General features: G+C 38.9%; 1 protein-coding gene across 2 annotated transcripts in view; it reads left to right on the top strand.

Moving 5' to 3' along the window:
• The window catches only part of hs3st1l1 (heparan sulfate (glucosamine) 3-O-sulfotransferase 1-like1), a 59,589-nt gene that overhangs the window by 11,479 nt on the left and 25,254 nt on the right, over positions 1–22,856 (top strand). Inside the window, exon 2 of one of the 2 annotated variants that reach the window (XM_066678929.1) lies at positions 20,946–21,027. The exons of the other annotated variant lie outside the window; for it this stretch is intronic. The gene's annotated coding sequence lies outside the window, so the exon portion shown is untranslated. The remainder of the gene's footprint in view (positions 1–20,945; positions 21,028–22,856) is intronic. 2 annotated transcript variants of the gene reach the window in all.

Below are 22,856 nucleotides of genomic sequence, written 5' to 3'. Positions count from 1 at the left end.
AAGCAGTTTAGGTTTAGGTACCTTGCTCAAGGGCATCTCAACTGTGGATTTAGGGGGGAGGACAGCGTGCTTTAATTTATGTTTTTTTTTTTCCCAATGCCCAAATAGTCTGTCGGTCTTGGGCTTCAAACTGGCAAACTAACTCTAAACACCCATTACAATACATCAATTAATTAATTAATTAATTAATTAATTAATCAAACACATAAACAAATACATATTAAAAGTAATGTTCACGATTTGTATTAAACAAAACACTTTTTATAATATTCAGAGGATGTTTCCTTACCATTTGCTAGCTTTCCAGTCTGTTTACACGCTGAAAACAAATCTGAGTCATTGACGAAGCCCAAGGGTCGGTTAAAAAAATAAAGGGGCTTTGCCCAATAAAACGGCACCTTAAGGTGTTTAGACAACAGAGAGGCCTCCAAATGTTGAAAAGCATGGAAAAATATGAAGATTGCACCAATCTTGCTCCATAGGTGGGTAATATTGATTTAGTTTTGCTGGTTTAGATTACTTAATAAGGAACTGATTACAAATTTAGGAGGCTGCTGCATGAATGTAAACACAGACCAAAAGTGATAAGGTAAACTTCAGCAATGTACAAAAAAGTAATAATAATTTTCCCCTCAAACATACCATTCCACCTTTAAAATACAAGGAGCTTCTAAATGTAAATAAATGAGAGAACAGCAGTTCCACTGTAACAGAAGCCCCTTTCACATATGAACTCCAGATGAACTCTGGAGCATCAGGTCCAGAGATGTTCTGGAGTGATCTTTTCACACATGGCAGCGCACAGATGCAGATTTTCTGTGTTAGACGCATTCTTGCAGCAGGAAATGTTCCTCAAACTTTAGGAGTGGGACAACGCCTGTGCAGTGCATGCAGAAATTATAGCAGAGATACAGTGCGATTCTTCGGAAGATGGAATGCTCTTTTCGTACATGCACTGACTCTGACATTATCTGGGCGCTAGTGGGATAAATTCTCTGTAACATCTGGAACAAATGTTATAAGTGCATTCACACACACAGCTCTTTTCGGTAGATCCATGACTATAATTACGTTATTGATTTTTATACAATATATGGACTAGTCTTCAGTTATTTTTGATGACCTCAATTTTGCCAACTATGCGTACTGGTCTGTTTGTTTATGTAATTATGTCAGTTGCTCTGTTCTGTTCTTTTGTTTCCTCTGGTCTCTCTATTCTGGTTCTCTATGTCAGATTGTTTGAAAACTGTTTTTATTTTATTTATGTTGTATATATTTAGGATTTAAACATTATTTATATTCCAGTTCCAATGTCTTAAAGTTTTACAAACATTTCATTGCTCTCTAAAGTTGCGTAATTACATTATTATGCTTTTATATAATGTTTAAATCAGTAGCTTGTAATACTCTTAAATAATGTTTATCACAGTTAATTTTGGGACAATATATCGACCATAAAACAGGCCTACCTCCAGGTAAATTCCCGAACATTTCTAGATTACGCTGCATGTGTGAACAGGGCTGTTTCGGCAGGGTAAGAAAAATGCAGTGTTGTTTGATCCTTGGGATATTTTGGCCAAAGCTTGTCACAGGCATTTCATTACGACTCCAGAACTGTGTAAATTTGTGGAAAAAGGTTCAAAATATTCCCCTTTAATATAAGTTCTCCACACCCACAGATTATCAAGAGTCATAGTGAGTTTTATATGAGAGGAAAAAAAATTCACTGCACTGTGAGTAAAGATTATGAAGAATGAAATAAATCATCTTGGCTTTAATAGTGCCTGTCTTCTATTTGTAATTAAAGAAAATTATAATGAGCAGGGTGTGCTGTATTTTCTTTCACGCTTAGTCTTGTCAAGTCTTTTTCTAACATTCACACATTTTAAAACGAGAAGCATAGGCTTGATAATTCAGTCTGAGAAGCTCACACGCCCACCACCCCTTGCCTGAAGATGGGATACTTTTGGTAAACTGGGCTACAACACCTCCACATTTACAGGACTCATGGTGTAAAACACATTGTGGTGTGACTCACTCAGCTGTTTTGTCATAGCTGTGTGTTATCGGGTAGTTATTGTGCGTGTTAGGCCTGGGAAGATTACCAGAAGCACAGTTTATTGGAGAATGGAGTTGACAGGAGTGTGTTATGTTTCCCATATAGTTATTTAGGACTGGTTACAACACTAAAATCAGAGGCTGGAAGTCAGTTAGAATGTGCACCATCTATTTCATCTAAAGCACTATGCATGGTATTTACATTAACAAGACCAGTCAGGGCTATTTTTGCTGGACTGCCATTGGCTGTGTTGCATTTGCAGGTGTCTTCTGGCATTTCAACAATGGGAAGGTTGTTTTTATTTTATAGAATATTGTATTGTCTGGCAGAGCTAATAAATGTAGAAATTAAACACATGTTATAAAAGTTTTGTGTGATTATTTAAGTATTGGTAAGGCATTGCACTTTTGAGAGTTCAGCAGGATTTGGAATATTTATAACACAGACATAAATGTAGCAGATTAATTCTGGATGTTTGCAAGACTGAAAGGACCAAGTTTTCATTGATTCAAAGTATCGCAAATAATTAATTATTCAGTGTAACTGCTTACATAAAAATAAGACAGCTGATTTTGTTAAACCCATTCATTCCACTGTATATATCACATTACTTCCCCTTACAATAACGTTTCAGAAAATATATCACATGACTTTGGTAAGGCTGGGCTTTAGCTCTAGTTCTGTTTTGGCCACTTAAGCTTTATTCCATTGGCCAGAAAAAAAAACCCTGCTTCATCCTCCTTTCCACAACAGTTTTCAATACTCTGTCCACCGGATTAATTTTGCAGAGTTTGAGTGAGATGTATTCAGATTGGGTTGGGTCCAATGTAAATTATGTAATTTACGAACAAAAGACAGGGCTTTTAAGATGGTACCAAGCCAAAGGAGATATATTTTTGGTTATCTTTAATGCAGTCATGAGTAAAGGTTTTAACACCAAAACAGTGGAGTTTGACAAACACATCCATTCCACTGTATGTCTTCAAAATACATCCCTTTACAATAATATTTCAAGCAAATATACAAACCCGCATGAAATGACATGAGTTTGGATAACTCCAGATTTATTCACTCCTGTCTGCAGCTGTGGTAAAAGCCATCCATTTTTCAGCAATATTTTGTTTTTGGTCAGTCACTCAATGAGTAAGCGAAAATGCCTCTTCTTGAAATCACTTTACTATATATCAAAATACTTCATTGTTTATTATAGAATGTAATGTATATTAGATAGGGTATTTTTCAGTTTTCAGAGTCAGTCCTAAGTCTTGGAAAACATTATAAAGTGATAAATGATATAATTTATATATACTATAGTAGATGTCTGCTCATCTAGTTTCTGTTGGATATTAATAGCAGGTTTTATTTCAAAATTTTGCTTTGATAAACCAAAGCAAAATACACCGTAGTTCATTACATCTGTGAGGTGGAGAGTCCCCAGGGTTTACCTGCTTTTTTTTCCCAAGAAAAAAGAAGGGCAAACTCCAAAGTCAAAGTAAGAAATCTGTACATGTGAAGACGAAATAGATGAAAACTCTCAGCTGAAGGAAAAAAACTGTCCATTCTTCACATCATTAGTGTTCAAAAACAATGATAAATATTAAACTTCTCATATTTATTTCTTTCATACAGCTTAAGATCCCAAAGATGTTGCAGGTTTATATAAGTGTTTCTGTCTGTATTTGTTAGTCCATCCATCCATCCATCCATTATCTGTAACCGCTTATCCAATTTTAGGGTCGCGGGGGGTCCAGAGCCTACCTGGAATCATTGGGCGCAAGGCGGGACTACACCCTGTAGGGGGCGCCTGTCCTTTACAGGGCAACACACACACTCACCACAGTCGCCAATCCACCTACCAACATGTGTTTTTTTTTTTTTTTTTTTTTGGACTGTGGGAGGAAACCGGAGCACCCGGAGGAAACCCACGCAGACACGGGGAGAACACACCAACTCCTCACAGACAGTCACCCGGAGCGGGAATCGAACCTACAACCTCCAGGCCCCTGGAGCTGTGTGACTGCGACACTACCTGCTGCACCACTGTGCCGCCATTATTATAATCTGTTTATATAATTATTGTAGAATTATTACTTTGGATAATGGTGGAAGAACCAAGGGCACATGCAGTTGAGAACCACTGTCCTAAAATTTTGTCCAGTTAACTCGTTCATTTTTAAGTGTATATATACACTGGAATTGGGTTATAAAATGGTGAAAAATCTTAACAAAGTAAAATCTCTTAAGATCCAAATCCATAGAATGGAATAACATGGCTAAAATATTGGTGACATTAATTTTTCTAAACAGATAAACAAACATACATGTAAACGCAGTGGGCATTATCAACATCATCATCTTTTACACTTTCAGGCTTTCAGTGGTGGGCAATGTTGAGGTCAGCAAATATATTTAATATAATATAATATATCAAGTGTTCTCTCCGTGTCTACGTGGGTTTCCTCCGGGTGCTCCGGTTTCCTCCCACAGTCCAAAAACACTCATTGCAAGTGGCAATGAGTGGTGACTCAAAAGTGACCGTAGGTGTGAGTGAATATGTGTGTGTCTGTGTTGCCCTGTGAAGGACTGGCGCCCCCTCCAGGGTATATTCCCGCCTTGCTCCCAATGATTCCAGGTAGGCTCTGGACCCACCGCAACCCTGAATTGGATAAGCGGTTACAGATAATGAATGAATGAATGAATAATACATCATATCCATGTATTGTACGATAAGTCAATAATGTATTTATTGTGACAGGCCTACCGAAGAACCAATACAAAGGGAATCTTCACTAAAGTAGAACAGTGGCATGAAAGATTTGGTGGTCTTCACAAGCAGCGTGTCTTTGCTATAGAAGGAGCAAATATACACTGATGTTTCTGACCCTCACGGAAAAAAAATAAAACTAATAATAGCATCATGTACTGCCCTAGCCTCCAGGGATATAGAAATATGGATGCTGAACTGCCATCATGTGCATTATTAGAACTAATCTTTGAACTGTACGTCCAGTATGTGCAAGACAAACATCATGTGCAAGGTAAATATTACTACATATCAATGAATGCTGTAAAGATTTAAGGCACCGTTTGCTGATCTCTTTGTGGCCAACTGGCCAGAAGACTCAGACTATGGGCAATGTAAACAGAAGTGGGAAAAGCAGCATAGCAGACTTGCCTATAATGCTATAGGGGCCAACAGTGCATGGCACTGGCTGCATGACTCCATCACCCAAAACTAAGCTTGGTGATTTGTGTGTATTGGTAAAGAACTTGCCATCACATATATCAATACACACTGATCAATCATAACATTATGACCACCTCCTTGTTTCTACACGCACTGTCCATTCTCTCAGCTCCACTGTCCACAGGAGCACTTTTCTGCAGTGACATTGACGTGGTTGGGTTGTGTTGTGTTATGTGTTGTGCTTGTACGAGTGCATCAGACGCAGTTTTCAAATCCCTCAGTGTCACTGCTATCGGCAGTTCTATGAGCTACTGTCTCTGCTACAAGGTGGACCAGCAAAGGAGGTGTGTCTAACAGAGTGGACAGTGAATGGACACAGTGTATAAAAACTCCAGCAGCACTGCTGTGTCTGATCCACTCGTACCAGCGCAACCCACATTGACACATCATCGTCACCACTGAGACTGATCCACCACCCAAATCATATCTGCTCTGTGGGGCTTGAAGAACAGGGTGAAAAAGGGGAAAAGTATATAGAGCAACAGACTATATTCTGTAATTATAAAATTACAAAATGCTCCTGTATGGTCAGAGGTACTTGGAAAATGAGGTGGTCATAATGTTTTGGCTGTTGGGGTATAGCAATAAGAAGACTAGAAGGATACTTCTGCCCTTATTGTAGAGCCCTACTCTCTAGAACTGGCAGAATTTTAAGTAAACCACACTCCACAGGGGGGGCCTCATCGCCCTGCAAATTAAACCATCAGCTCCCCAGTCGGAGTTAAATACGCAGAAATGACTCATTTAATGTCCGATTACCCCCTAATGCTGCGCCGTAAACAATGGCTTGTGCTCAGTCGCCAGATGTTAATACTCCTTTCTGAGAGATAACGGGCTCAATCTTCGGTGGGAGATGGCTGGCGTCTTCGGTGTGTGTGGATGCAGATGGGTTTTATTAAAACACACACAATGCTCGGAGAGTCCTGCAGTCTGGGTCATTATTAAAAGGCTCTCTCAATTCTGAAGATGCGTCTTCATTACGCCAATGCCCGCTTAGCACCGATAATGCCTGCTCATTTGCTCGCAAGTCCCTCAATTTTCCCACCGACGATAATGCCTATCTCTCGCAGCAGCGTGGCTGACGGGAGCGCTATTCTCTGAGTGCTCGCCGGATTACAAAGGTTAATCACCAATTTGAGGCTTATTGTTGCTAAATAGTCAAAGACCTACACGGATTGTGGCTGGCGGATAGAGGCAGGGATTTGAACGGTGCCTCCCTCCAGCTCTGTGATGGGCTGCTGTTTGATGCCTTCATCTCTCCCACAGCATTTCAACATCAGTGCACAGACTTACTGAAGATATACACACACACAGCTCCCTGGAGTTGTTTCACGCTGAAACAATAATTCTGTCAGCAGTTTCAGTTCACATACTGTGGCAAGCAAGCCATCTCCATTTCCACTTTGGACAGATAGTGGAATCGCAATATAATTCCGGGAAGACATTTCACATTAAACTAGTAATTTTCATCTTCTTGCAAATGAAATAATCAGAGCTTTGATCAAGGAGATTGTGGCATCCTTTGCTACTCTCGTGTCATTCCAATGAGCAGAAAGATGCATTCCTCTCAGTCCCACACTAGGATTCTACTGGATCCAGATGTCCCCATGGTTTTATTGCGTCTAAACGGAGACCAAACGGTTGCGCATGGTCCGCCAGCTAATTAATTGCCTTCAGCTTTCGCGCATTTAACTCCAAGAAAACTGTGAACGCCTCCAGATTTCCAATCCTTTATCCCCAGAAATGAATACTGAGCTAGAAGAGCATGGGTTGAAAGGGGAATTCTACAGATTTCTGTACATTTATGTTCGGATTAAACTAGTAATTGAAAATGGTTTTCATGCATTTGTGCAGTTTAAAGTACCCCTTATTTGGCCATGTTCAGTCTCCAAAAAAACTAAAACAACACGAGTATTCAGTGCATCAATGCAAAGCCTGCTGTTCTTGTTAGTGATGGTCAGGGACGTAGGGACGTGCTTTATTTTGGGGGGTGGTGAAATTTTTAGTCACGTATTTAATGACGACACAATAAAAGCCAAATTGTAATGTTTTTTTTTTTTTCCCCATTTGACTAGTGGCTAGATTATCTTACATTTAAAATAAATAAATCGACTTTTGAACCAACACATGTAAGACACATTTGAGGGCTGCAGTAGGGTTTTCAGTTTTAATAACAGAGAACCTGTGTATTTCCTCTACACTCTCTACCAAAATAAAGGTGCTACCATGGGTTCTTTGGGCGATGCTGTGGAAGAACAACTTTTGTTTCCATAAAGAAGATGTGTGAGCATGGAGAACGTTTTAATGGTTTAAAGAACTTTCACTTTATGTAAAGATTGTTAACCAATGTAAAAGTTATTAGAAATATATATATATATATATATATATATATATATATATATATATATATATATATATATATATTATATATATATATATATATATAATTATTATTAATTTTTATTTTTGATTTTATTTTATTTTTTTTCTAACCAAACGTGGTTCTCTTATGACATTACTCAAAGAACCCTTTGTAGTGCCTTGATTTTTAGGCATGCAGAATCTTTGACTTTGCCTTTGCATCGACTAGAGGAGTATACCCCCCATCCCCACCCCCACCAAAGATTGGGATGTAGAGCTGTGGAACTATTGTCTGGACTGATGGAACACCAAATATATAAAATATGATTTAAAAACACACTTGTTTTTCTGCTCCGGGCTCATCACTGCAGATACTGCACTGTAACTTTTAGAGGAGGATAAAAATCACTCTGGCCACCCCTTGACTTCAGCACAGTGCTGTAAAACTGAAACTCTGCAACTGTAGGGGGTGCCCAGAAGAATTCCAAAACTTGCGTAGTGTTCCTTTAAGTTGGAGCCTTTTGACACACAAAATTTTATTGTTTCATTTATTTTTGTTTCTTAATGTTAATAAAAATCTGTCTTCTCTGTTTTGACTGCAGCTTTGGCACTCAAATCCTCTCACTTTATTTCACACTCTGTCACATCCTCTATGTATACATGGTGTCACACTCCCGTTATCATGGTGCACGCCCGGCTCTTTCACATGTGTCACATCTGCCTCCTTCGTATGTGACACAGGAAGCGGGTTCGAGTGCGCCGGCTGGGTGTTGATTGGTGGAAGCGTGGCAGCTAAATCTGATAGACCGCAGCTTTCTAATAGCAACCTGACTCACTATTTGGCAGTTAGCGTCAGTGTTAACACTGGCACTATGGAGAGCCCACAGCTGGACTGGGCTCTTGGCGTGTGAATTGACACTTGTTTTTATTGCATAAGAGCTGGAGCCGGTTGATGTGGAGAGCCTGAGAGAAAGTGGGTGCAGCTGTTTGCCGCTTGGTCTCATTCACTGAGCGGCTTCTACATCAAGAAGAAGCCTCAAAGTGACAATTTTTTTTTTCCATTGCACTGCTCTCTTCTCAATTATTCCATGCTTGAAGGCTGGGCATACTGCAAGTGTTCATCTGAGGCTGTGAGATATAGCTGTAATACATAGGGGAAAAAATGCTTTAAAACAAGCTTTCTATTCTCAGCCATCAGTAACAAGGCCCACTAGGAGTATGGACAGTGCCCAGGGCCTGGACGCTTAAAGTTTAGCTGTATTTCCTAATTTGTACTTAAGCTTAGTTTCCTCTAGAGTTTAGAACGAAATGCAGAGCAGCACTTTTTAAAGACTTAAGAAACGTTTTGTGCCTGTTTAGATATGTTCAAATGGTAATATATCATTTATATCTGTTTTTATAATTTCTTTTATTTTTCAATGTTTGGGACAGTCAGAGTGAGAGAGAGAGAGACAGTGTGAACTCCCAGTGCACTTTCTGTATGCCTGGGGTAGCTGGAGTCATCCAGTACAGATGTATAATGTGGACTTCTGAGCCATCTAAAGAACTACCAGAATACAAAAATATTACTCTTGTTGATAGTAGAATTTGTAAAATGGTTAACAAGTATGATTAGTTGCTTACAACTGATTACAGTAAATGTTAATAACATAAGTCAGATTTATTAATGGCACATTTCACATTCTCATTCTTAATCTTTGTCATATATTAGGTGTACACATCATTTTAAAGCATTTGTTTGTGTAGCATATCGTAATTCCAAAATTCAAAACATTCTCCAGATCTTTTGTCAATGTATGGTAACTAGGCTTGTAATGAAATATTGTGACATAGTGCAACTTGATGCAACAGTATCACATCATGGGGCAATATCACATTCTGTTTCTTATGCCCTATGCAGTTGTATCATTTGAATATCAGAAGTTGCAACTGATTTAACCCACCCTAGTTAAAGTGGGCAACTTTTTACCCATCCTAGCATGTCTGAAACCACACCCTCACTTTTGCTTTCCTTCTGCAACGGGAATGGTGAAGGGGAGTTGGAGATTGAGGATGTCCTGAAGACACAGGGGGGAAAAAAAATAAGCTGAGATTCACAGACTGACACTTGCCTCATTATTATGTTTCTCTCATGATGGTCTAAAACATATTTTGTTCCAGCATGTATGCATTTGAAAAGTCCAAGACTGTCCAAGGTTTTTGGAATGTTTTTATGTATTAGGTTTTTAGGACAGAACTTCAGAGTTATTTAAATACTTTAGCCCAATTTCTGTTTAATCGTGCCCACAGGAGCTTCAACTTCAACTATGTTTAACACTAGAAGTGTCGCACCTCTTTGCTCTACTGATACCCAAGCACAGGGAGCCGCTGATTTGACTACTGTAATTATCTACATTGGGCGTAGTGCTGACTTCACAGCCCTAAACCAATACCACGTTTGAAGTTGACAATGACAACAATCAAATCAAGCTGGGCTAAGCTCAGTGCACTTTGTTTTAAATGTAAAGGTAACATATGTGATTGTGGGGAAGTGCTGTTCCCTTTGATTTGTTTATGTTCAGAATCTCCACATCTTTTAAGGTGAAACGATATGTTTGAGGGAGAAAACAGCTGTTTGTTTGTGGCTGAAGGTTAACTTGTCTGCAAGCTTTTATTCACTTTGAATTTTCACAGGGGCTTATTTGTTTTTCAAGTTGTTCAGTTTTGTAGCACTTTTGTAGTACTGGAATCACATTCTGTGATTACGTTCATGCAGCAAGCACTCTACCGTAATTTTCACTGTTCAGTCTACAGCAAAAATAAATCAGTATTACCCGTCTATGCCCTCATTTCAGTTCATGCTTTCAACATTTGGAGTTCCCTCCATTGTCAAAAAAACTTCCAAAAGGTCAGCAGAGAGAGAGAAATCCTAGTATACCGGACACACTGGGGCTTTGTAAACATATTAGAACAGTTTAGAGCAGGCAAATGGTGAGGAAATGTCCTCAGAATTTGATAAAAAAGTGTTTTTTATATTGACATGTTGTCACATTTACAATTGTTTTTTTTTAAAGTATGGAGAAGCTGTTAAAATAGCTTGAAACTTTCAGGGAAAAAGTGCTGCAAAAGCATGTGCTTCAGTTTGTTCTGTTCTTGGGTATAATGTTGCATCCATGATTTAAAGATGAGGATTTTGATGTTAGCAATCATGAACGTAGCCTATTAATTATTTTTATTATTATTATTGTAGTAAAATTTAAATGGTGTGTTCCGGAATCCAGACCCACCTTGTCCCTGAACTGGACAAGTGGTTACAGACAACGAATGAATAAATTAATAATACAATTTCAATTTTAAATACTAATATACATTTTGGATTGAATAATGTCACACAAAAACACTTTTTTTTAAACTTGCGTGTACCTAATAGTTGTTAAATATTCTATTCATTCATTCATTCATATTCTGAGCAGGGATGCAATGGATCCAGAGCCTACCCCTGAGTCACTAGGAACAAGGCAGGAATGATTCCTAGACAGGATGCCAGTCCTGGGCAATCACAGGGCTATAAACAAACTGTTATACACTACTTTATTAGCTATATTTAGCAAATGTTTTATTTCATATTCACCTTGTGCTTCATACATTTCAGAACCTTTTTATCATCCCTCGCATGCTAAGAACAGGTAAGAGTTAGCAGGTAAGAAAGAGCGAGATCTCCATGGTTACTGCATTAAGCAAGGATTTTTCTCCCTCAGCAAAGGCGAATGTGATTTGAAGCTTCAGAGATTTAAAGTTTTTTGCCAAGTGAAACTTTGCGGTTGCTGGTGCGTATGGAGTAGGTTTTTTCTGAACTGGAGCAATGAAACAACCACCCTGAGACAGTGAAGGCGCTTCCTTTATTCATTGTGTTCTAGCAGCATTTACTGGCTCACAACGGTTACTTGGTACTGCTTTTTGCCACATGTTTGTACACTTCTCTTCTTTTGGGTTGACTGCTGAATTCTCAAAGCTTGACTTGGGCTTAAAGTCTCCTCTGGTCTTTGTGGTAGATTAAGTCTAGCAGTGTAGAAAAGGGCTTAGAGCCGATGACTAAGTGATGAGACCAAAGCAGTCTGTACTTAAAACATCACAAAACGAGTGATGTTCTTGAACAGATAACCATGAAGATAGCTAATTTCTGTAGGTTAAACTATGCTAACATGCTGCTCTTAGACCACCTTGCTAAAGTAATGATGAATGATTCTCAATGTAGTTTGTTTTAGAGATACGCCAGATCTAATCATATATCGGTATCAGGTTTCATAGAGATGTCATTCATTTGGGCCCCTTTCACACAGATTCAGATATTTTTACAAACGTAGGATTTGGCATCCCACACAGGTAACTGAAAATGGAGGTTTTTCGAAAACGCTCTCCATGTTGTCCCTTGTTCTCGTGTGAACGAGGAAAATGGATATTTTCCAAAATGCTGACATCAAACAGCATTCCTGTCTCTAGCTGAAATTCAGATAGCTACTCACTTCCTATATAGGCAATTATATAAGTCCAAAAACTACAGTGTACACATGCAGATAGCATTAGATTTCAGAAATCCCATATATGAATAAATATAAATGATGTTGTATTAGAAGTATATAAGGCACTGTTAAAATCTAAATTCAGTAATTTCATGACTTTTGTAATACACTACAAGGGGGAGTTGGAGTGATTTGGGATGAAACCACTTTCTTCCATGCTTGTTGGTGTTTTGATGTCTCTATTAAAGAGGTACTATGGCCCCTTATTGGAGTGACATGATAATGCAACTGTTTTCATATTTGTCTGGACGGTGATATTTTCAAGAATAGAGAATCTCAGGTTTGAATAATATCCGGATCTGTGTGAACGGAACCATAATCAGATATTGGACGAGCAGGACTGACCCACTTGCTGATCCATATAATCCAGTTCATAGCTTGCGCTGGACCTTGAACCGGCCATAAAAACGTGACATAAGGAGACATGACAAGGAGAAGTTCTGTTTACGTCAGCAAAGCGAGTTTAGAATCTCACGCTCGGGACCCCGTGTGTGAGAAAGAGAGTTAAATGGAGTTTTAAAAAATTATTTTTGAGTCATTTTGAACATTTGGATATATGTGGATATTTTCATAAATGCTGTTGCTGTTGACGAAGATACTCTAAAAATGTGATGATGTTAATGACTTTTTAGAAATATCCCAGCACCTGTGGATGGATGGGGCTTGAGTGAACACAAAGCATTAGTTATTGGTTTGACTAGATTATTCTCCATCTGCCATTCAGAAAATATGTAGCTTTGACCTGACAACAATAGGGTCAGTGTGTGTGCTTAAGTTTTCCAGATCCAGTGCATTATGTGTATATTTTCGTGTATTGGAATCGGATCGGACCTGAAAAAAATACATATATATTTGACAAGGTACTTGACTAATATGGACAGTCTGAGTCTGTGAAAAAATACACTTAAGAACTGTTTGACACAATTAAGAATGATTAAAATTAACAGTAGATTAAGGGCTCCTGAAGTTGAAAACAATGTAATGTGTCAACACTTGTGTGTCCCCCAAATAGTATTGTCAATAATGAAACTTCATTATCGTAAATTAGGTAACTTAATTAGAGAATACTGTAAATTATTATTTTCATAGAGCCCTAGGGTGGCACGGTGGCGCAGCAGTCACACAGCTCCAGGGGCCTGGAGGTTCCCGGGTGACTGTCTGTGAGGAGTTCTCCCCGTGTCCGTGTGGGTTTCCTCCGGGTGCTCCGATTTCCTGTTGGTAGGTGGACTGGCGACTCAAAAGTGTTCGTATGTCTGAGTGTGTGTGTTGCCCTGTGAAGGACTGGCGCCCCCTCCAGGCTGTATTCCCACCTTGCGTCCAATGATTCCAGGTAGGCTCTGGACCCACCGCGACCCTGAACTGGATAAACGGTTACAGATAATGAATGAATGAATAGAGCCCTGTTTGGTGTGTTCTCCATGTCCACATGGCTTTCCTCCATGTTCCTCAGTTTCCACTCACAGTCCTTACTGTTCGTAGATGTGTGTGAGTGAGTGAATGTCATCCTGCTTTGGACTGGCGCCCCCTCCAGATGTGTTCCTGCCTCGCGCCCTGTGATTCTGGATAGGGACTCAACACAACCCTGAATTGGATGCGTGGTTACAGACAATGAATGAATGTATGATTTTCATATTTAATTTGTTGGGAAGGACCTGATCCAAGACTGGATTCCTGAATGCTTATGAATATTTAATATATAAAATACTGTACAATGCTATTTACTCTCTGCTTCTACCTGACTGCAGATATTAATCCTGACAACATGACTGAATGCTAATAAAATATTATACACCTGTTACTTACTTTACCTTTTCTCCACATCACCATTCTCCAAGAACCAGTCTGAAAGACCAGTCAGACTTAGTATTTTGGTTCAAGACAATTCAGTGATATATATTTGATGCCTGTTTGTTTGTTTGTTTTGACTAATTTAATGTTAACCTTAATGGTAATGTGAATGTTAAGTCTAAGACATTTTGTAAAAACTTTGGGAAATTACACAGGAACATAAAATTGGGAGAAATTGCATAGACAGTTCATGTCTTTAATTTAGCAATATTTACTGAGTGCTAGCACTCCAGAGGGTCACTTAGCGCTAGCTCATTTACTTCAGAATAGCACTTGAACTTGTGAACAAGTGAAAAGATCAAGAGTGTGTAAGTGACTAAGTGAGCGGGAGTAGTGATGGAGGCCTAAAGAGAATATGGTATTAATATTTAAGCTGAATAAACTTTAAACTTTTTTTTTCTCTTCTCCTGATTCACGAGTTGGAGGAAATTGAAGTCTGAATAACTCTCTCTCTCACACACACACAAACACACACACACATAGATACATAAATTATAAAAAGTTCTGTACTAATTATAACATTTTAATCATTGTAATTAATGCATCAGTCACTTGCACATTTTTTTTCTGTGGACAGGTTTAGTACATTTTTGGAGAAGTAGTACAGATAGATCTGCCATGAGCAGAGAGAGAAAGAAAGACTAGCGTACCAGACCCAGCCAGTTTGTCACTCATTTATAGACATAAAAACATCAGACTAGTTTCTAGCATTTAAACTGATTAGAGAGCTAGCAAATTGCAAGGAAACATCTGAACTTTATAAATAGTGTTTATAATCATGAACTACGTCTTTAAAGAGCGTGATGTGTCTGTAGGAACAGTTTGTGTTTGGACCTGGTACTGGAATCAATACGGTTTTACACTGAGAGCAGACCATAGACAGCAAGGCTGAGGCTGTTCCAGACTTTGTGAAGAAATGTGTGTTGGTCAGAATGTAGAGTCAGCTCCTGCCAGAAGGCTATTGTGAGTCACCTGAACCAAGCTTGAATCACAGCTTTGGCATATTCTTACCTCCCAGCACCCTAAATCGGGCTACAAAAACATGGCTATGCATTCATTATAAGATTCATCAAATCCATTTTTTTTTTTTAAACGGATGCCTAAGGCCTAAATATATGCCCTTCCAGAGTGATGTGTTGGCTGTCAGTGTTTTGACAGCCATTGTGTTCTGTTGTTTAATATGTTGTATAATTTTTCACAGAAGATGCTGGGGCAGGCAGCAGGATTTAAATTGAATTTCTTCTATAATGGTTTAACTCACTCTTACAGCACAGAGAAGCACTTGGTGGTCATTTGCATGTCAGCTTTACACTTCAAGGTTTGACCACAGAGTGAAGGAAACTACTTAAGTTTGGGCAATACAGAACATTTTAAAAAGTTCAAATACACATTTCAGAGCTGTAAACAATGACGTAAACACATGAACTCCTAAAGACGGTGAATATGAATTAGTGTGGGGCATGTAAGCCTTCTGATGGGTTAAATGCAGTATGTTCCCTTTACAGTACATTAAGGGGAGTGTTTATATTGTTTCTTCTAAATGCATCTTACATTGTATTATGTACAGGGGTCGGCACGCTGAGGCATATTTTATCAGGTTGTAAAGTTAGTTTGTCACGGGGTCGGTATACATTCAGACATAATCAGGTGCTAAGGGTTTTAGCATGTTTGTTGGACAGCAAATGGCTAGAGGTTAATGCATTGATAGTTAGCTTTGTGTGTGAGCGGGAATATTTACGAGAGAGTGCACAGGCTACAAATATTGGTAGATGGGGTGAAGCATGAAATTGGAAATACCTGGTGGACGTAGGAAAAAAGCTGCAGGTCCCAGAGTGCATAGTGTTAACTACACTGAGGCCAGACATGGTGCTCTACTCTAAAAGTAAACTGATAGTTTATTTCATAGAGTTAACGGTTCTATCTGAGGATGCAGTCGATGAAGCATTCGAAAGGAAGAAGCTGAAGTATGCGGACTTGGTGGCTGAGGTGAGGGAATGCGGGTGACAGGCACATGTAAGAAGGGTGGAGATGGGTGTTAGAGGATTTGTAGCCAAATCGGCCACAACCCAGCTTGTGCATTACAGCATCAGGGGCCGGAAACTAAGGGCAGCTGTGAAGGAGTTATCAGAAACAGCTGAAAGGTCTAGTCAGTGGTTGTCAATAAGGAGAGCACAGATTTCTTAGGGAAATGCACTGTAGAGGGGCTATTTGTATTGTTCCATATAAAGTTCACATGGAACTGGTGGCACTGAGCATGCATTAACGGTGCCAGTAGGGCTAGGTACATCCTTAGTCACCAGGGAGACCAGTATGGACCTCCAGGGACCTGGAGGCTGAGGGTTCAAGTCCCACTCCAGGTGACTGTCTGTGAGGAGTTTGGCGAGTTCTCCCTGTGTCCGCGTGGGTTTCCTCCGGGTGCTTCGGTTCCCTCCCGCAGTCCAAAAACACACATTGGTAGGTGGATTGGTGACTCAAAATTGTCCAAAGCTGTGAATGTGTGACTGTGTGTGTCGCCCTGTGAAGGACTGGTGCCCCCACCAGGATGTGTTCCTGCCTTGAGCCCAGTGACTCCTGGTAGGCTCTGGACCCACTGCGACCCTGGTAAGCGGTTACAGACAATAAATGAATATTAAGTTCTCGTAATTAAAAAAAGCATTTAATGATTAGATGAATGTCCTTTAAAAACTGTAACACTCTTACAAAATTTTATATCACGATAAAATGTTTGGCTATATCGCTGAGCTCTAATATTAACAATATGGCTGGCACTGATATAGAAGAGAGACCCAGAAGTCATGTATGTTGGAAGAGATGGGTGTGGCTTTACAATATAACAAGGTTGTTCAAGGCATCTCTCAATTCCCTTCATTCAGTTTTAATTAGGGCCTGGCTGATATATCTGATTCAGTATTGACAGCGTTACCCACAGAATGGAGAAAGCGCTAGTGTATCTGCTGACATGTGGATTCGTAAAGACTGAAGGAATAATGGACCTTTCTCCTGTACAGACTGTGCCCCATATAAGTCTACAAAATACTCTGACTGCTTCATCGATCAGGATAATGAGGCTCCAAAACAGTATTAACTTTTCTGAAATAGGAACTGCTGTTGGCAAAATTGCACTATAAAGTTATTCATGTGCATGAAACTAACAACTTGTATCAGGGAAATAACACGTTTTAAAATGCGAAATAACACATTTTTATTGTTGCAGCAGTGGTTTTATGTGTTTGCCTTCAGACAGATTCTGTTTTGCTTTATTTCATTCTCATTAAATGCTAGTATCAGATTACCTAACCTACATAGAAGGGCCTAAGACAGCTTCTGGTTTGTTAGGTAATGTATGCGTGTGTACTTTGTACACTATATAGACAAATGTATTAGGGCAGCTACAGGACCATATTACACATTACATCTATAGGTGATTTTGGTGTCCTATCCTAAATCCTCAGGTTTTAACTTGAGATTTCAGTGACACCTCTCTGTGACATAATGTGGTCTGCCATTTTGTGGCTGATTTACTGTGGTCCATACAGGCTTCCACCTTGAAAAACACCACTCACCATTGATTGTGGAATATCTAGGTGGGACAATATTTTCCAAACTGACTTGTTGCAGCAGTGCCATCCTTGAAAGACCCAATTTTTCACAAATGTGTCAGGCAGACTGAATGGTTAAGTGACAGATGTTTTGGATCTGTAGCGATGGGAATGAATGAAACTCCTGATATCAGTGATTAGGTGGTTTGTCCAAATAGTTTTGTTCATATATTCTATCAGTCTTTAGTTTCTATGGTCAGGACATTCATCACTACACATTGTAACCTTTGGCAACTTTTCCAGACGTGATCAGTGGCAGCCCTTTCAAAAGATCACATTTATGCAAGCTACTGCCAAAGTAGGATATTTATTTTATTTATGGCATGTTGATAATGCACAAGCGATGATGACACGGACGATGTTGAATGTCATATGATGCGCAGTAGACTTTGACCTTTTTAATGGCTCTAATAATAACTGTGTCCTTATTTTGTTGGTTTTTAGCTAGTGGGTTAAAAAGGTCTTGCTAATTATATTCAACAGTGCAGTGCATTATAAAATGTATAGAAAGAAATGGTCTCTTTATATTTTCTGAAAATATTTTCTGCACTTCAGTCATTGTTCCATTTTTAATTCACTGTGCTGGAGAAAAGAGCAAAGATAGTTAGTTATTTTTACTCTTCATTTAATTTTAAAATGCTATACAAATCAGATTTCTAATGCTGATTTATTAAAAATGCAGAATAACTTTTCATTTGACTAGTCATCAAAACAGTTCAAGCTTTTTGGACTGACCAAAGTTCAAAGTTTTATTTTCACAAGATAATGAAACTGTCTATAAATCCATGTGACCATTTATTGAAAAAAAAAAAAACATTACTGCTGTATTTAGAAATCCCATGCAGGACATTTGCATGGATTTTATATCCCAGCAGAGGACTTAGTGACTTTGAAAGAAGGTTCATTCTTAGGGCATGGATAGCAGGAGCTTCAGTCACAAATACAGAACAGCTGGCTAGTGTTACAATGGCAACAGTGACTACTTAGATCTGTGGAAAAGACATCAGTATAAAAGTGTGGAAAACATGATCTAAGTGCATGTTCAGTGTCCACTATACTAGTGTATACACATATACGGTACTTACTCTACTTGACACAGCTGTAATGGAACCAGGTACTCTTTTTATCTAACTCGCAATGGCAGCTTTTAAAAGACACTGCAGTATTTTCAAGAGGTTCAAAAGCTCTTTGGATTGGTTTCCCAATAAAGTATTCAACGAGTTGGACAGTGCAACAAGGATTGAAAAACACTCTTTGTTTAAATACTTAACATTACTGCCACCATTGCTGTGCTTTCAGCAGCTTGCAGATTCAGTTAGAAGCAGTGTCTTGTATTGGAAAACCAACCAAGGTCGCAAAAAAAAGGGGGTCAAGTAGAGTAAATACAATGCAGTATATAACTAAAGCCAGCAATATGGCTCCTCTAGTGGATGAATCCATTTGCAGAATTCAGTAAAAGATTCCTGTGCAAGCCTGGACGAAGCTAGACATATTATGTACTCACAATCACCAGGTCTCAACGAATGGTAGATTATGGACCACCATGTTAGAAAACACTCTATCATCATCAAAACACCAATTGAATTGGGATATGTTTTGGAAGAATGGTGTCTCAAGTAAAGTGTTTGAAGAAATACTGGCAATAGATAATTGTCATTTTAAATAGTATGCCACAATTACAGTAAAACGGCAAAAGTGGCAAAACCCTCTGAATTTGAAACTCTGACTATTTCAGGCTTTATAGTGTGACTCGGAGCACTCTCAAATAAATGAATAACCATACCAACCAATGCTTTGCAGTCTCCAAATGACTGATTGTCTCAATAGCGCTCTTCAATCTCACCTTTTGAGTTTGATCACTCTTTCCCATCAACATACGAGATGTGATAAGCTTGACTTTAATGGCGGTATCATGAAAAGGTCATGGCTAGAGGGAAGAGTGAGCACATAAAAAGGATATTATGCAGAAGAGAGAGTAAATGAGCTAAATGTCATCTTATGACGGAATGCACAAACTGCTTAGCAAATGAATAATGGTGCTGTAGCATTTAGATTTCTAGTTTAGCTTATTACTAGGATAATGATAATATAGCATACACTTACATGACAAGCAGCTGAGGAATATGTCCTAGCCTTTTTTAGCACATACATGCACTACATCTGACTCCAGGTTGTAGCTCCAAATATTCCGTCATAACCCCCGCACAAGTCTCCTTCTCCTCTACAATCAAACAAGGCTGCCATCCCACGCAATTTAACTGCCTCAGCTAATTTGCCACAGTGGAGTTACAATGATTATGGTATTTGGATTTAAAACTTAAATTATGCAATCAAGGACCATATCTCTTCTCTTCAGCCAAAGGAAAATGAGTAATTAATTCTCTCTGTCAGCTTCTCTCTCTGGGTGTAGGGGACCATTATCAGGAAGGATTTTTTTTTTTAAAATGTGTCTGCATAGCTAATTAAAAGTTGAACCAGTTTGAGTCGCTACACCGGAGCCAATTAACTGCTCAGGAGCAGTAACCATTTCATGGATCTGTGAAGAAACATCTTCGCTCTCACCTTTCAGTCTTAGGAACCGAGCATGGTTAGAGTCTGTGTTCACCGTCAGATTCTTTGATTTTTCCTCCTTCCCTTTCTTCTGCCTCAGTGTATTTCTTCAGTTCAACTCAGTGGGGGATGTTTACATATAGAATTGGTGGTAGTGTCGGTTCATGTAGCTTCTGTTTGAGGTTCAGTGGTCAAGGCTGAAACAAACGCAGAACGTTTGGTGTGTCGATTGTCTTTGTCTGACAGGAAAGGGTCGGTAAAGCCCTCGCAGATCAATGATCTGTCTTGGGTTTCCACTCTCCCTCGTTCTTTGTCCTCCTCTTGCAGTGCTCCACAAAGACATTTTCAAACCAAGAGTTGAAATCAAATACAACTTCTTCACACAAAGCATTCATTTATATTTAACACCGTTGGATCGTTTAGAGCAGCAGATTAAGCGCTAATGTTTCCCATAGCAATCACCCCTGACACTGCAAAAAAATATAAAAATAAAAAATGAAAAGCGAAAGGAGTCCAGCACAAGTTTGCAGATGTCTTCATTTTTAGCTCCTCCATTATTCAAACTATGCCCGCTTCCCAAACTTCTCTAATTAGCTATTCGGCAGCAGTGGGCGTGTGTCGTAAAAAGTGTCCAGAAGAGAACAAGGGGCGATAAAAGGCATTATTGGCAAGGCGACCTCTATCACTCTTATCTCCCATAAACACTTCGCTCACTTTTACAGGTCCACGGAGACGGCACATGGAGCTGTAGGCCGAAAGAAGGTGAAGACAGCATGACTTATTCATGAGACCTGAGGAACAAGTGTAAGAGATCAAAAAAGTATCCAGCAAAGTTTGTTCTGATAAGCCCTTATTGTGGTGATAAGAAACTTGATTTTAAAACATGCTAAGTGATCATCTCTTCTAATGATGTTCTATCATGGCTGCCCTTATTTAAAAAGTTTTTAATTTTCAGAATCGAAGGGGTGCTGAAATCATCCAGACGGGATTTTCAAATGGGGGAAAATTACTTTCTAGTGCTGAGAAATGACACGTTGCAGTGTATTTTGGTTTAATACTTCTGACTGCAAACTGTTCCTCCAAAATGAAACTTTCACTTTGCACATATAACTTCTAATTGGCAAATTGTAACCTTTTTTTCACAAGCTAACACAGTTCCCTGGGGTGTTAATGAAATGTCTGTGATCTGCGTTGGTCAAAATACCACAAGGAACAAACACCAGAACACCTTTTTACTCTGTCTAATCAGCCCTGTTCAGATTGACCGGTTTCAGTGCCTGTTTTTTTTTAAGGATAATGAGCCCTTGTTACTTCAAGGAGGTAAAGCTGTCCTTTTTAGACATTTTTACTTCGTTCTCTTCATTTCAGTTCATAGCTTTTCAGTTTTTGTTCAGCATTGTAAATTCTCCACTCTCATTGTGTTTGTTTTACAGGGTTTGTCCTTGTCATTAGGCCCTCACATAAACATAGGACTCTGTGATTTGATAGACTCAGACAAGGGTTCTGTATAGTATGAGTCTCAGAAGCAGAGCAATATCAGTACAGCTTATTTTATTCCATGTTATTTATCCAATTTTCTTAGGCAGCTCTCAGGAAACTGATAGGGTTTTCTTGTTTCACAGTTTGTGGGTTGAGTAGTGCACCAGATGAACAAACTAATGTGCACATGCACTGAAAAAACAATGTTAGTTTGTTACTTTTGGTAAAATGTGCCCTTCAATGGAACAAAACACAATTGTGAAGTAATTGAATCTACTTTCTAAAGAGGTATGTTTCTTAATGCAGAGATTTGCAAAGATGGAAGAAGATAAGCTTAGTCTGATTTTATTGATGTATTATACTGATCTAATGTGTTTACGAAGCTCCAGTGTCTGTAAATGGGTAAAAAAACAAAGTGTCTCGGACCGTCTTGCTAGGATCTCGCGGTCTCTCTGCATTCTGGAGGGTTTTAGAGTCTAAAAGCATGAATTGAGAGGAGGATGTTGCTCTATTCCTGTTCCATAGGGTGGTAATATTGATGACTTTTGCTGGAATTGACTCTAAATTCGAAGGAGCTTTAACTGCATGAAAGTAATCACAGACATGGTAATTCAAAGTGAATAAAAAAGTACAAACAGGTTCAATTGCAGCCAAATACAAACAGTTGGGTTTTTTTTCCCCTCACACATACCATTTCACCTGAGCTTTAAGACAACTCTGTAATCTATACATTTGTACAGTGCAGTTTCACTTATGTAGTTTACCACTGTGTAAACATATACAGAGTATCAATGGGTTTAGTGGAGCTTGATGATTGGCATTACCCCAGTGAAATGAAGCCCAAAAACAGACATGCAGTACTGTATCAGTTTTATTTATATGCATCCCTAGCAAGTAAAAACTTACATGGGAATAAAAACGTACAAACAAGTTCAATTTCAACCAAATACAAACAGTTGGGTGAAAAGTGATGGCATTTCATCTCTTCCAAAATATGACTTTCAATGCTTTGTCTTCATAATGCATGTGCTACTGTGTGCACAGCCTAGACAATATTAGTTATGAGTGATGGTGTACTATGCTGCTGAAACCTCTTGTTGTGAGCGAATTTGGCATTGCTGCTGCTTTCCAGGCATTTATATAAATGTGCATCA

This window comes from Hoplias malabaricus, chromosome 8, assembly GCF_029633855.1.
Source record: "Hoplias malabaricus isolate fHopMal1 chromosome 8, fHopMal1.hap1, whole genome shotgun sequence".
Classification (NCBI taxonomy): Eukaryota; Metazoa; Chordata; class Actinopteri; order Characiformes; family Erythrinidae; genus Hoplias; species Hoplias malabaricus.
Note: the sequence above shows the minus strand (reverse complement) of the source record. Positions and strands in the feature narration are given on the sequence as shown.